This window comes from Hemitrygon akajei, chromosome 1 (genome assembly GCF_048418815.1).
Source record: "Hemitrygon akajei chromosome 1, sHemAka1.3, whole genome shotgun sequence".
Taxonomy (NCBI): domain Eukaryota; kingdom Metazoa; phylum Chordata; class Chondrichthyes; order Myliobatiformes; family Dasyatidae; genus Hemitrygon; species Hemitrygon akajei.
The window spans coordinates 208489303-208502294 of record NC_133124.1 but is presented as its reverse complement, the minus strand read 5'-3'; positions in this window follow the sequence as shown (position 1 = coordinate 208502294).

The window sequence follows — 12992 nt, the reverse complement described above, 5'->3', positions numbered from 1 at the left end:
ATGTAAATTGTTTCTCCTCTCTTTCCACTTTTAGTAATTGCTTTTTTTTGATCAGGCTTGTGCTATTGCTATTCATTACAACACAGTAGTGATTACCACATCAAAGGATTTTTTCCCCTTTTCTCACTTATGGACAAAATTAACTAATGGACATCAGTAAAAGCAGAACCTACATGTTATCCAGTAACGGACTTTACTGTCTATTACTTATTTACCATCCTCCCATTTAGTTACATTCCTGAATCTATTACAGTCAAGTGTCATGAAATTTGTTGTCATTACGGCAGCAGTACAAAGCAATACATAATAATAGAAAACAAAAACTGTGAATTACAATAAGTATATATATATTTATGGTGTTTTTATTGTGTTTTTTATACTTTGATTTTTTTATGCCGCATTGGATCTGGAGTAACAAACATTTCATTCTCTTTTAGGCTCGTGTACTGAAGAATGACAATAAACATCTTGAATCTTGAATCTTGAATTAGCAATCTTCCGGTAAGATGGCAGTGCATTTAATCGCAGTGGCTTCCTCCGGGTCAACCAAAGGTGTTATTGTCCTTTTAAACCACGTTTTTTACAATCGCAAGACCCTGCTGGACATTAAGGACTTAAAGTACTGCAGGTCTGCCCCATCAGCGAGTTGCTCGTTGGCAGAGGAACTGAAGGAGCTGGATTTGGTGCAGCTTACGTGTTGCTTACATCAGAGAGGCAGGTGGCGGGGGAGCTGCCTGACCTCAGGCATAGCAAGGACTAGGCCTCAAGCTGTGGTGTTGCCTGTTTAGAGCCACCCAGGAGAGAGGTGTCAGAGTTGATGAGCTCCACCGGAGGTGGTGTGGCACAGCATCTGAGCTGGATTCAGTCCTGTCCCCTAATGTTCGCTTGGCAGAAGACAAGCCATATTGTGTCTCACGGAAGATTTCTGCACCATTCATGGACTCAGGATCTCGGACTACATTTTTCTGTGTTTCTGTGTTTTGTACATGCTTGCCACTTTATATGTGGCTTGTGTCGTGTGTGACTGTCAGTACTATGTAACCCTGTGTGACTGTCAGTACTATGTAACCCTGTGTGACTGTTCGTACTATGTAACCCTGTGTGACTGTCCGTACTATGTAACCCTGTGTGACTGTCAGTACTATGTAACCCTGTGTGACTGTCAGTACTATGCCTCAAAGTAATGCTGGTTTGTTTGGCTGCATTCATGTATGGTTGAGGGAAAGTAAGCTTGAGCTTTGAATCTTGCAAAGCAGGCAAATGGAACTATCTTGAGAGGGCAACTTGGTCAGCATGGATGAATAGGGCCAAAGGGCCTGTTTCTGTGCTGTATTGCTCTATGGTTCTAGGATGCCAAGAGGCAGATAGTGCCTGAATGAAATGGCTTTAGGTGACCAAGGAAGGGACTATACATCTTATCAACGTCATCATGTGCTGTGTCGTACGACTTGGGCAATCATGGTCTATCATTTGTCATTAATCTGTCTGTGAGGAAGATTCCCCTTCACGCTGTTGTTCTTATTCTTTTCCTTATCCATGACCATGATTGTTCTAGGCAAACTTTTCTACAGAAGTGGTTTGTCATTGACTTCTTCTCGGCCATATCTTTACAAGACAGGTGACCCCAGCTATTATCAATACTCTTCAGAGACTGTCTACCTGGTGTCAGAGGTTGCATAACTAGGACTTGCGATATGCACCGGCTGCCTGTATGACCATCCACCACCTGCTTCCATGGCTCACGTGGTCCTGATCAGGGGGCCAATGCAGGTTTTTGAATGTGGTTCTTTAAGCTCCTGTACCTCCCCCCTGTTGATAGTGGTGAGAAGAGGTCATGTCCCAGGTGGTGAGTGCCCTCAGTGGTGGATGCTGTCTTCTTGAGGTAACACCTTTTGAAGATGTCCTCTACGGTGGGGGGGCTTATGCCTGCAATGGAGCGATTTGCTATTTCGGAGTAAGCATGAACCACAGACTAATGAATGAGGTAGCAGGGACTGGGACCAGGGTCTTTAGAATGCAGACAGACAAATAATCAGTCCTTACATCACACGTGGGAGAGATGGGTAAGTGACGCAAACATGGGAAAATCTGTAGACGCTCAAAATCCAAGGCAACAACGCAAAATGCTGGAGGAACTCAGAAGGCCAGGCAGCATCTATGGAAATGAGTTAACAGTCTATGCTTCAGGCCCTTCCTTTCCAGTCCTGATTCAGGGTCTCAGCCTGAAACATTGACTGTTTACTCTTTTCCATAGGTGCTGCCTGGCCTGCTGAGTTCCTCCAGTACTCGGTGTGTGTTGAGTGAGCCTGGATAATCTACCTTTCCATCAGTTGTAAAGGAAACACCAATTCTGCAACGGCAGGTTCTGTTCAACCGACTACAGACCAAACTAATTACATACAGTACATACCTTAAGATGCAAAAATTGACAAAAGTACTTAGAAGAGATATTCCATTAATTGAATTTCAGCATAATCAAAATCAAGGCACAAAAGCTCAGCTCTTCTGCTTGAGAGGTCACACAATAGTCTATTTATCTTCTGTCTGCAGTTAAGCATTTACTCTGTGTGTATGTTGTCATGGTCCGGTCCATGAATTCCTTATTCCAGTTATTTCCTTTTCCCCATGTTCCACTGGGTGCCTTGATGAAGGCACCTGATCTTCATTTTGTACCGGCAACATGAAAGGGGTGTGGGTTACAGCTACTGGCTTGCTGGACCGTCACCAGAGACATGTCGCCGGTAACCAGTCATCTCAGCAAGGCGGCTATGCTTGTCTCGGGGTCGCTGAGAACCATGGACTCTAGTTGCTGCAGTGCTGTGGCCACTTAGCGAAGTCAGTCATTTTCGTGTCCAGCTGGGGTGCCGGCCATTTTGCCGCTACTCCAAGTAAGATACGAATTCTGTCATCTTCATGGCTGGCAGTTCCTGGGTCGAGTCGGGAGCCTCCCATGCGCAGTTCCTGGGTCGAGTCGGGAGCCTGCCGTGCGCAGTTTCTGGGTCGAGTCGGGAGCCTGCTGTCCTAGTCCTTCCAGCTGAGTGGGTCTGGCCATTGGCTGCTACTCTGAGTTGGATATTCTGTCTCCTTGTTGTCCAAGTCCTTCAAGTCCAGGCTCATAAGTCATATCCAGTTCCAGGCTCCAAGCCGTGTTCCTGTTCCAAGCTCCAAGCCGTGTTCCAGTTCCAAGTTCCAAGCCGTGTTCCAGTTCCAAGCTCCAAGCCGTGTTCCTGTTCCAAGTTCCAAGCCATGTCCCAGTTACAAGTTCCAAGCCGTGTTCCTGTTCCAAGCTCTAAGCCGTGTTCCTGTTCCAAGCTCCAAGCCGTGTTCCAGTTCCAAGCTCCAAGCCGTGTTCCAGTTCCAAGCTCCAAGCCGTGTTCCTGTTCCAACTTCCAAGCCATGTCCCAGTTACAAGCTCCAAGCCGTGTCCCAGTTACAAGCTCCAAGCCGTGTTCCTGTTCCAAGCTCCAAGCCGTGTTCCAGTTCCAAGCTCCAAGCCGTGTTCCAGTTCCAAGCTCTAAGCCGTGTTCCTGTTCAAAGCTCCAAGCCGTGTTCCAGTTCCAAGCTCCAAGCCGTGTTCCAGTTCCAAGCTCCAAGCCGTGTTCCAGTTCCAGGCTCCAAGCCGTGTTCCTGTTCCAAGCTCCAAGCCGTGTTCCAGTTCCAAGCTCCAAGCCGTGTTCCAGTTCCAAGTTCCAAGCCGTGTTCCAGTTCCAAGCTCCAAGCCGTGTCCCTGTTCCAAGTTCCAAGCCGTGTCCCAGTTACAAGTTCCAAGCCGTGTTCCTGTTCCAAGCTCCAAGCCGTGTTCCTGTTCCAAGCTCCAGGCCGTGTTCCTGTTCCAAGCTCCAAGCCGTGTTCCAGTTCCAAGCTCCAGGCCGTGTTCCAGTTCCAGGCTCCAAGCCGTGTTCCAGTTCAAAGCTCCAAGTCGTGTACCAGTTCCAAGCTCCAAGCCGTGTTCCAGTTCCAAGCTCCAAGCCGTGTTCCTGTTCCAAGCTCCAAGCCGTGTTCCTGTTCCAAGCTCCAAGCCGTGTTCCAGTTCAAAGCTCTAAGCCGTGTTTCAGTTCAAAGCTCTAAGCCGTGTTCCAGTTCAAAGCTCTAAGCCGTGTTCCAGTTCAAAGCTCTAAGCCGTGTTCCTGTTCCAAGCTCTAAGCCGTGTTCCGGTTCCGAGTTCCAAGCCGTGTTCCAGTTCAAAGCTCCAAGCCGTGTTCCAGTTCAAAGCTCTAAGCCATGTTCCAGTTCAAAGCTCTAAGCCGTGTTCCAGTTCAAAGCTCCAAGCCATGTTCCTGTTCCAAGCTCCAAGCCATGTTCCAGTTCGAAGCTCCAAGCCGTGTTCCAGTTCCAGGCTCCAAGTCAAGTTTCGAGTCCAGGCTGAGTCCCAGTTAAGTTCCGAGTCCACATCAAGATCCAAGTTCCGAGTTCAAGTCAAGATCCAGGTTCCGAGTCCAAGTCAAGATCCAAGTCCCGAGACCGAGTCCAAGTCCTGGTCCAGGTTTTACCGGGTTGTTATCCAATGTTTACGTCCATGTTGACATCTTTGTCCTTGCTCTCTGGCCTTCCTAGTAACTATCAATAAACACAGTTCTGTTTATACTACCCCTGTGTCTGTGTCCTGCACTTGGGTCCGCTCCCAACTTAACACTTGTAACACTTGGAGTTCTAACGTTTAAACGTCATCCATTCTTTGGGGGACTCCTCTGTTTTTCATGGATGTTTGTGAAGAAAAAGCATTTCAGGATGTATATTGTATACATTTCTCTGACATTAAATGCACCTTTGAAATGAATCTCAGGGTAGTATATGTGACATAAACACACTTTGCTTATGAGTTTTGACTGCAGGTTTGCGTAGCTGCTAGTCAGCAGGACTATCTTGAGCACCACTGGGCTGCCCCAGTATTGTAGAGAGGGCAAGACCAGCAGATCACAGTAACAAATAGAAAGCCATGAACTACCCTTACATTTAAAACTATTAGACTAATTATCAAACAAAAAACAGATTGCAAGGAAACTGGAACGCACGTAGAGAATGCAGACTGGCTGTGAAAAGATGTGCATCTGGCAATCTCGAATTGCTCCTAATGTGTCTCCATTACTCTGCCTAGTCGATTATTCATTATCCTTTGTGTGAAGAAAGTCTTCTGATAAATTTCTTCTAAATTAAATTTTCATTATTTTATATTTATGACCCCATGCTCCAGATCGTGGATTTATTGTGTCTGCGATATTCAATATTTTATAGTTGGTGGTGAAACCTTTATTTAACTGCTTTCCCTTAGGGCTGCAAGGCTGAACAGTTGATTGCGGTCTTTACATACCGGCCCTTTCTCCTTGTACTTGCCATTAATTACGTTGCGATGACAAGTGCAGCTGCAATATAAATGTAGGTTCAGTCTGAGGGATGGTGAGACTCGCGTGTGGTCTTCTCATTCGGTTGCATTCCTACCTCAGTGTCAGAGAGTCATGGGTTCAAGTCCCGCTCCAGAGTCCAAAAGTCGTGGGTACTAGCCTCCGTAGTATCCAAGATACCTTCAGGGAGCAGTGCCTCAAGAAGGCGGGGTCCATCATGAAGGACCCCCCGTCACCCAGAACATGCCCTCTTCTCATTGTTACTGTCAGGAAGGACGAAGCCTGAAGGCACACACACTCAACGATTCAGATACAGCTTCTTCGCCTCCGCCATCCGATTTCTAAATGGACATTGAACCCATGAACACTACCTCACGACTTTTTAAACAACACACACTAAATGCTGGTGGAACACAGCAGGCCAGGCAGCATCTATAAGGAGAAGCACTGTCGATGTTTCGGGCCCAGACCCTTCATCAGGACCCTTATAGATGCTGCCTGGCCTGCTGTGTTCCACCAGCATTTTGTGTGTGTTGTTTGAATTTCCAGCATCTGCAGATCTCCTCGTTTTTGCTCACGACTTTTTATTTCTTTTTTTTGCACTATTTTAAAATTTGAATAAAAATAAACCTATAATTCACTGTTTTCTTCTATATTATCATGTATTGCATTGAACTGCTGCCACAAAGTTAATAAATTTCATGACATATGCCGGTGATATTAAACTGATTCTGATTTGGATTCTGGTGGATGACTGAGTGTTATAGAGTCACAGAGCAATGTCACACAGAAACAGTCCTTTCAACCCAAACTGTCCATCTAAGATAGTCCCATTTCCCTGCATTTGGATCATATCCCTCTAAAACTTTTCTGTCCAAGTGTCTTTTGTTGTTATTGTACCTGTCTCAACCACTTTCTCTGGCAGCTCATCACACACACACACACAAACAGCATAAAGAAGTTGCCTCTTAATTACTAATGCCGCTGGCATTTAGGGCAGTAACGAAGGTCCTCCACCTCTGTTTGTGTAAAAGGATTCTTCTTTGCCGCTTCCATAAGAATTGTTTTTTGAGCAGTCAGGGTTGCTGAACCCCTGATACTGGAGGACCGGAGGACCACTCTTAGTCTGGCCTCTACTCTTTGACCTGTTGGGCATGGGGGACCCTATCAAAAACCAAAGCACAAGGACCTGACCCCAGACAGCATAGCTATCTGGATCATTGAAGCACATAAGCCCCTAAAGCCTATGACAAGGTTGGTGTCCTCTTGGAGGCAAGATGCCTCTCAGCCCCCTTTTAAATCTTTCCCTCTTGCCTTAAACTTATGCTCTCTCGTTTTTTATTCTCTTTCCCTAAAAATAGACTATGTTTGCATTCACCCTAGCTGTATCTCTCAAGATTATATGCATCTCCATTAGGTCAACCCTCAGTCTCCAATGCATAAAACGCAAGCCTGCCCAACCTCTTCTGAAATCCAGGCCCTTGAGTCCTAGCAACAGATAAAATAGTTCTCTCTCTGAAGCATGGGTTTGAAGTAACACCTCTTCACTCTCCAATCAGATAGACATTAAAGACTAAATAGTGGAATAATCGATGACTCGCCTTTGCTTTCGTAAATGCTGCTTGAGCTTCTGAGTTCCACGAGCTGGTTGATTTTTGTCCAGGTTTCACCATTCTCAATCTCTCGTGTTTCCAAAGAACTCTTCTGAAGAGGTTCAAAGTTATAGATCTTGGCTATTTTTTTCCCGCCGCTAGCATCACTAAAGCCAATTACACTCAGTGGCCACTTTATTAGGTACACCTGTACACCTGCTCGCTAGTGCAAATATCTAATCAGCCAATCATGTAGCAGCAACTCAAACATGCAGACATGGTCAAGAGGCTCAGTAGCTGAGCAGACCAAACATCAGAGTGGGAAAGAAATGTGATCTAAGATGATTGTTGGTGCCAGACTGGGTGGTTTGAGTATCTCTGAAGCTGTTAATCTCCTCGGATTTTCACACACAACAGTTTCTAGAATTTACAGAGAATGGTGCAAAAATCATAAGCGAAGCATCCAGTCAGCGGCAGTTCTCCAGGCAGCACCTAGAGGCCTGCTACGCTCCACAAGCATTTTGTGTGTGCTGCGTGAACTTCCAGCATCTGCAGATTCCCTCGTGTTAGCGGCAGTTCTGTTGGTGAAGATGCCTTGTCGATAAGAGAGGTCAGAGGAGAACGGCCAGGCTGGTTTAGGCTGACAGGAAGGAGACAGTAACTCAAATAACCACGCAGAGTGCAGAGCAGCATCTGTGAATACACAGCACGTTGAACCTTGAAGTGGATGGGCTACATCAGTGGAGGACCATGAACCTACACTTTATTAGGTACAGGAGTGTATATACACTGAGTGTATATCAAATTCTTAAGTGTGGTGCTGGCTAAACAGAGAATTTTGATTACCACCTTCGGGGAAGTGGCTTGAAGGCAATTTCATAATACTTGTCCAAGGAAATGCTTTTAATGTCATATTACAGTGTAAACTGAAGGGTTGAGGATTGGTCGCAGACACTATCTCTCATGGTGTGAGAGGAATTCTTATAGCCGGTAAGAATTCTAATTCTAATTGAAGACCACAAACATACACTCACTGGCCACTTTATTAGGTACAGGAGGTTTCTAATAAAGTAGCCTCTCAGTGTACTTGTTCATTGTAACACATCGTAGGAGTTTGACATACACCAGTTATTAGCCTTGTTATGATTCAACTCTGATATTCATTTTTCCCAGGTAGCCATGAAATACAGAAAAGCATGGGAGTTGCTGAAAGGAAAGACATTAACTTCCACCGCCCCCCCCCCCCCACCCCGGCACAAAAACAAAAAGAAGCAAAACTTGCAAACCCCAAAACCCCCTCCCATCCCCTCCATCGCAAAAAAAGCAACAATAACTTCAAAGCCCTAACCCCCTCTCTCAGACGCAAAAAACTAACAAATCACCCTCACAGAAAAATAGCGACAAGAACATCAGACCCCAAATCCCCAACTCCTTTCTCTCTCCAAATGTAACTCATTGCCATATGAAAGTATAAAAGTAACATATAAAAGATATAACATACAAAAGTAACATATAAGTTGTAAACTTAGCTCCATCATGGACACTAACCTCCTTAGAATCCAGGACATTTTCAAGGAGTGATGCCTCAAAAAGGCCCATCCATAATTAAGGATCCCCATCACCCACGTCATGCATTGTCTCATTGCTACCATCAGGAAGGAGGTACAGAAACCTGAAGGCACACACTCAATCATTCAAAAACAGCTTCTTCCCCTCTGCTATCCAAATTCAGACAGACATACTTTATTGATCCCGAGGGAAATTCTGAATGGGCATTGAAACCACGAACACTAACTCACTACTTTTTAAAATTTCTAGTTTTGCACTACTTACTTAATTTAACTATATATATATATTCATCACTACTGCTGTTGCAAAGATAACAAATTTCATGACATATGCCCCAGTGATATTAAATTTGATTCTGTTAAATGCAAGTCTTCACTTTAATTACCAGTCTGTTGGGAGCAGAATTAAGCTTTAACTGTGATCTTTGTGATTTAATAGGCTGCTTACAGTCACTTGTGCATGAATAATAGCCACAAGTAAAGAACAAGAAAGCAACCAGTGCCTTATAGTCCATTCTCCAAAGAACTAGCAACAACTTGGGGAAGAAATAAAAGAAAATGGTGAAAAGAAATCAGGTGTGTAAATACTGACAAATTTAACAGTCTGAAGTTTATTTCATAAACGTGCACGAAATACTGAATATTAATATCTTTATCTCCTTACTCAGGCTTGACAAGATCTTCCTGTACAAACAACAGATGCAAGGATTTATCTCATGAATAGTATTACAAACATAATCCCAAAAGATTTAGTGTGGGAGAAAGGACATACAAGTTGAACAAATACTTGTCACTCCTCAGGGGTTTAGTCCCAAACTTCCCAAGTCTGCTTGATGTGCTGCTTTGCAAATTGAGGTTAGGCGGCTGAAGACGAAACAGTTCTTCCAATGTGAAAGACTTCAATCTCGAATAGTGGTGCCATTGCACGGAACCAACTCAGTAGCAGGCTCCAGAAATGGAGAGGCCAATTATCAAAGCACTCTATAAAGTGTTATCAATCCCAATAACTTCCTGTTACAACAACAGAAAGTGCTGGAAACACGTAGTGCGTCAAGCAACATCAGAGGAAAAGTGAACTGAATGAATGTTTCGGGTTGGAGACCCTTCATAGAACAGAGACCTGAAATGTTAGCTCTGTTTCTCTTTCCACTGATTCTGACTGACCGGCTGAATTTTTCTGATATTTTCTGATTTTGTTTAAGATTTCTAGAATCTGCAATTTTTTTGGTCACTTATTGCCATTCATTATGTCAAGGGAATTCAACACATGCTCTCTAACTTTATTTTAAATTAGCATTTAAAAGCTTCAAAATAAATAGGCAGTGGGGGGAGGACAGGAAATAATTTCTAATACCCCTTTGCTAATTCTCAAATTGTTCCTTTATGTTATCTCGGTTCAAATGCTGGATAATCCATAAAAGTCATACAAAGCACCTTTTCTTTCTCAATCATACTTGTAAACAATAAATTTCCCACCCATCCACCCACTCACACAGGCTTCTAACACCAGGACAGGGTACCTCCTGGCCTGTGGCCACTAGTCCTTGGCCCCAGACTCTCAAACTCGCGGACAGCAGGCCTCCAACTGCCTGACTTGGCCTGGACTCACAGAGTTACAGACGTTGCGCCTCTGACTTACAGACATGCTAACTCAGTAGCTTCGAACTTCAGGTCTTTTCCTCTGTACCTGCCAACTTCAGTCTTTGACCTTTGGGCCTTGACCTCTGGTATTGACTCCATGACTTGCTGACTTTAAACTCTAAGCCTTGAGCTCTGGACTCGCATGGACCTCTGACCATCAGGTCAAAGATCATTCTTCAAAATTGGGGAAGAAGAGAAAATCCTTTTATTTTCTCTCTTCCCTGATCTATGGAAGGGTTTTCAACCTGTCTGTCTTTCCACAGATACCCCTAACCTACTGAGTGTGTGTGCTTTTGGGTTAGAAGAGGTGCATGATAAGGAAGCGAACAGCAGACATGGATTATTGCAGTGGAAGTGAAGCAGACTAAAAGCTTACATTGAAGTGATGAATATCTACTTGCATTGCTGCGAGGGATTATTTATTCTAATAAAACTCCTGTGAAATACTCTGGCACATTTCACCACATTAAATGCACTGAGTAAATGGATATCTTTGCAAAGGATTCCATATGAACAGTCAAATGGTTTCAACAAAGACGAGTTGAATCGGTTCTAATCTTCATCCCAAAACATTAAATCTGTGCCTTTTGTCAAAGAAGCTGCCTGACTTTTTTTTTTCTGTTTTTTACTTCATGCTTGCAGAAGTACGAGTCGATCCAGTGGGCAATACCCAGCAGCCATTTTCGAATTTCAAGCGCAATAGTGTTTCTCCAGAGCCAAGGTGCAAAGCATATTGCCAACAGCACACTGCATATAGCACATAGCACAAATAGTACATTTGCACAATGGTTACAATTTCAATTGTTGTAAAAGTAGAAGAGGCCTGGAACTCACCGCCCAAATGAAAGGTAGAGACCGAAGTGTCTCCACAGTTAAATCACCCTTATGTGCATAAGATGATCCTACAGGGACAATGAATGAGAACTGGGTAATGGAGTCAACCCAATGATGCCATCGTACAGCACAGATATGTTGGGACAAATGGACTTCATGTACTCTGGTTTCCTCTTACGTTCCAAAGACCTACAGGTTAGGAGGTTTATTTGCCACATGGATGCCCCCTCCATGATCCCCTTGTTCATTTGTCTCTTTCCATTAATCTCCCTCCTGGTACATAAACCTGCAAGTGACAGAAATGCTTTACTTGCCCATTCACTTCCTCCCTTACCTCCATTCAAGGGCCCATACAGTCCTTCCAAGTGAGGCAACACTTCACCTGTGAATCTGCCAGGGTCGTCAATTATGTCTAGTGCTCCTGATATGGCCTCCTCTATAGTGGTGCGACCCAACATAAATTGGGGTCCACTATATCGAGCACCATGCATCAAAAGTGGGATTTTCTGGTGGCCAACAATTTTAATTCCTAACCCCATTCCCATTCTGACATGTCACTCCATGGCCTTCTCTTTGGATACAATGAGGCCACTCTCAGGCTGGTGGAACAAAACTTCATATTCTGACTAGGTAGCCTTAAACCTATTGGCACAATGGCACGAACATTGATTTACTTCTTCTTGTAATTTTTTTCTTTTTTCTCCCCACCTCTTCACTCTTCTGCTATTCCCTCACTGTGACCTCTTACCTCTTCTCCTCACTGCCTATCACCTCCCTTTGCTGCCCCCGCCTTCTTCTCTTTCTTCCATGGTCCACTCTCCTCTCCTATCAAGTTCCTTCTTCTCCAGCCCTTAACCTTCCCCACTGACTTGGCTTCACCTAGCACCTTCTAAATTGTTCTCCTTCCTTGCCCCACCTTTTTTATTCTGGCCAGTCCTAATGAAGGGTCTCGGCCTGAAATGTCAACTGTTTATTTACTTCCATAGATGCTGCCTGACCTGCAGAGTTCCTTCAGCATTTTGTGTTTGTGGCTCTGGATTTTCAGCATCTGCAGAAGCTCTTGTGTTTGCATTTGGGCAGAGTGTGGTCATTGGGCTGAATGGGCCTGCATCATGCAGTGTCTCCAAAAAAATAAATCAATAAATCGGCAATCAATCTTACATAAATAAATAATCATACACAATCAGGAAACTACTGCATGGTGCAGAAACTACACTGTGCTGGATAGGAAGACTCTGCAATGGGTAGTCAAAACTGCGCAACGTATCTGCCATCAAGGACAGATTCACAGAAAGGTGCCTAGCGTCACTTTATGGACATGCAAAACAATCTATGTTTTCAAGCTATCTTATGTTATTCTTTTGTGCTGCAAGGGAGTAAAAAGTATTTCATTCTTTACGCTTGTGTACTGCAACTGATATAAAGAAATACTGAATCTTTGAAGTAAGTAAGTAAAGAAACACACACACACACACACACACACACACACACACACACACACACACACACACACACACACACACACACACACACACACACACACACACACACACACACACACACACACCCACCCCCGATTCTGATTCTGTTCTGTTCTGTGGCTCCATAACATGCCAAAGAGATTCTCACCATTGCCCTTTGTGTACCCTCTACCAAAGGTCTCCTGCTGGCACCAAAGCCTACATTTAGGGCCGTAGCCAGCATCAGCTGAAGCTTCTGACCATGACCATGAGGAGTCATATTCACTGGCCAGTGGTAGAGCTTCCAAAATTCTCTGAGGGTCCCGACAGATGAGGTGTTCATAGAATAGAACCATGTTAATGGGTAGTTTGGTGGTTAAGTTCCTCAATAAAGGAGGCTGAGGGGAGATCTGATAGAGGTTTATAAGATTATGAGAGACATAGATAGGGCAGACAGAGAGTATCCGTTTCCCAGGGTAGGAATGTCTAATACCAGGGAGCATGCATTGAAGGTGAGAGGGGGTAGGTTCAAGGGGGATGGGAGAGGTAAGTTTTTTA